Source organism: Pinus tabuliformis, chromosome 4_1 (assembly GCF_031772625.1).
Source record: "Pinus tabuliformis cultivar Carrire ecotype Pingquan chromosome 4_1, CPIR1, whole genome shotgun sequence".
Classification (NCBI taxonomy): Eukaryota; Viridiplantae; Streptophyta; class Pinopsida; order Pinales; family Pinaceae; genus Pinus; species Pinus tabuliformis.
Window position 1 is genome coordinate 608,326,491 of NC_142303.1, and position 3,092 is coordinate 608,329,582.

A 3,092-nucleotide genomic window follows, 5' to 3' on the forward strand; every position below is an offset into this window, starting at 1 on the left:
CATTCTTCTCAATAACTTGTTATTTATGAGTTGTTTCATATACTCCTTGGTCTATATGTAAAATGTGTTTTATTTTATGAGATTATCAAGTGCTATTTAATCGTTTGATTGTTAGTGAATGCAGGTTTCGAAGTGAAGGAGGAGCTCATCCGGATCGGCGAGGCTGGACTACTACAACAGCGTTGGACTACAGGTAGGATCTAAACACTTGATTTCTTGTATGGTAAATGCATGTTTAGAGAAGGATTGCTCTTGTTTGTCTTGTTTGTCACTAGAGAGTCTTAGGCTCCTAGGGAGGTTGGTTGTCCGCACAAACGACTCTTTCCGCCTGACAGCATCGTCAGGTGAGGAATAATGTTACATACCTACCCTACTCCATTCCTATCAAAGAGGGCTTGAAATATTTGCACTCATTCAAAAGCGTTCTGGGACTGCTTCTCCATACATGTTCATCTAGGTTGAATGAATTAAGAATTAAGAAGTTGTCGAAATTACAATGATGCACACCTTTTTGTATGTCCAGGATTTCCAATTCCACAATTGGACCATAATATTTATTATTATTAGAAGCAACTCTTAATAATGCTACTGGAACTGGCTTACCCATGTTTCTTAATGTTACATTTGGAAGACCTTATTCTTGGATTCATACTTGAGCTTATTTTAAAAATGGGGCCAACAGATACATTTCATATCAGTTATCATAAGGGTTTTTTGCAATGGTTGAAAGGGATTTATTTTATTTTATGCAAAGTTATAGGTGCTATGTGGCATTTCATTCGGTCATGGTATCACTTTGGAGTCATATTTGATGATGTCATGCAATGTCACATTATCAAAGAGGTTGTTGGTGGAAGTTGCAGCCACTTAGACTTGGAAATGAACTGTTGGACTTGGTAGTCATGAGATGTGGTCTAACAGGATTGTCACAAACAACAAAATCAGCTAAGTGAGGCCTAACTGTGGGTCTCGTTGGGCCTAACATGCCATTTACTAATAACTATGGTGTGTGGGAGGATGAATTTGAAGCTCTCTATTATGAAAATTTTATAGGGGATGTTTGGTAAGACACAACTATGTAGTTAAAAGGAACAAGCCCGTTTTAATTGGAAAATCCTATGGTCGTGTGAGTAGAAATCCCCTTCGTGAAAGAAATATTAAAATATTTGGCTATTTTCAGGTGTTGAAGCTGGAGTTATAATTTTCAATTCCAAAGTTGGGAAGATTACTGAAGAAAACAATGGTCATAGTGTTCTCTTTTGTGAAATTGGAGTGGCAGTTACCTACAGGCTTGTTAATGTTGCATCAGGGGTAGCATCTGGAATTTTTTGCAATATCAGCTAGATGGTCCACCAGTGGGTGTGCATGATGCATACGACATGGAGGTCGAAGTTGAAAATTCTCATGACACTGAAATAATAGTTTCATGGATTATCGAGATTACATGAACCAAAATAACACATAATATGATTTTAGTTACCAACATCTCTTTATGCCATGCCATTATCACCAACATGCATATTTTTTTTTTTTCGGGAAATGTGTCTAGCTTCACGCCCTACAATTCCATTTGAACCATTGAAGAAGAGACTACATGCACACCTAAAAAATTTGGGAGTACAGATTTCACATTTATATGAGGAGAAATGGTCTTAAATTCCTTTTGGTGGGTCATTGCCAAACACAAGACAAAAGCATTTTTGCTTTGGTGCTGCAGCAAGCATGGTTCGCCCAATCACTGGCTATTATGTTATCCTCTCTTTGTTAGAGGATCCATCATACACAACAACTATTGCAAGTTGTCTGAAGGATGAATATGGTGATGGAGCGATAATTCCATATCAACTAAGCACAAAAGATGTAGCGTCGAAAGCATGGGAAACTCTTTGGCCTCACGAGCGAAAGCGATAATGGATACTCTTTATTTTTTTGGCTTGAAATTATTTTGTAGTTGTATATCGATGGGACAGAAAATGTTCTTTGAAACAGTTTTCCAGTTTCCTAAGTAGATGTAGAGAATATTCCTTGGGGCAAGGATTTCTTCTATTAATCTTATTTGGTTTTCATTGGTCATGTTTATCATGGCTCTAAATTACATGTGTTATTATTTAATAAAACATTTGATGTCAATCTAAGTGGAGCAAAATTGATGAAAACATATGCGACCTAAATGGGGAATTGGAATGTGACTGGTTCCAAGTTGAAATAAGGAAATGCGACCATTTCCAAGTTGAAACAAGGAAATGTGACCCGTTTTCAGTCGCAACAAGAAAATGTGATTGGGATATCCTAGTGATCCTTCAATTCTTAAAGATGTAATAATCACACCTGAGACAATCAATGATTCATGCGACCTACCCTATTTTGCGACCTAGTGACATAACCATTCTTCAGACCCTGAGTTGTTAGTCACAAAATCATAGTTGTGTGAATTAGTGATTTATGTGACCCACTCAAATCTCCAACCTCATGACCTCCTTTCTACATGCGACCTGCTACCTCCACAAAACCTCAACACCAGTCATGCTAGGTGATTTATTTTCTTAGTTACATTAGTGTTGAAATTCTCACTCTAATTGTGATATGGAGGTGAGATATATGAATCCATGACCCTCCATCCCCTATTACAATAATCACTAAGTTATGGAATGCAAACCAAACAAAGTCTCCAAGTGCATCTGCAATCATCTCGTTGCTATCATGTCCTACAACCGATGATAAGAACTAGAGATGCAACCTCATTAGAATGTCAAGTAACTAATTCAAGCTATGCAGAATGATCCTTGTGGCTATCATGCAACAACATATTTGGAGGATGTATAACATAAATTGTCCATTTATCCAGTGTTTTGCAATACCAACACAATTTTATTTGCTAAGGAATCATTTTTTACTCCTAGAGTAGCTTCATTTGGTGGGTGAGGACAGAGTGTAAACTCTATAAAGAATTGTGTTAGGGTAGGAGGTAACTCCTCAAATGAATTGTGTTTATTCATTAAGATTAATCATGTTTATATACATGAGGGAGTGACTCTTGGGCTTCACCACCTGATGGATCTTTATTTTCCATTATTTACTATTTACATTATTTA

General features: G+C 36.9%; 1 pseudogene; it reads left to right on the forward strand.

The window, feature by feature from the left end:
- Nucleotides 1-824: 824 nt before the first annotated feature.
- LOC149177469 (lycopene epsilon cyclase, chloroplastic pseudogene) lies at nucleotides 825-2,170 on the forward strand (annotated as a pseudogene).
- Nucleotides 2,171-3,092: the final 922 nt, after the last annotated feature.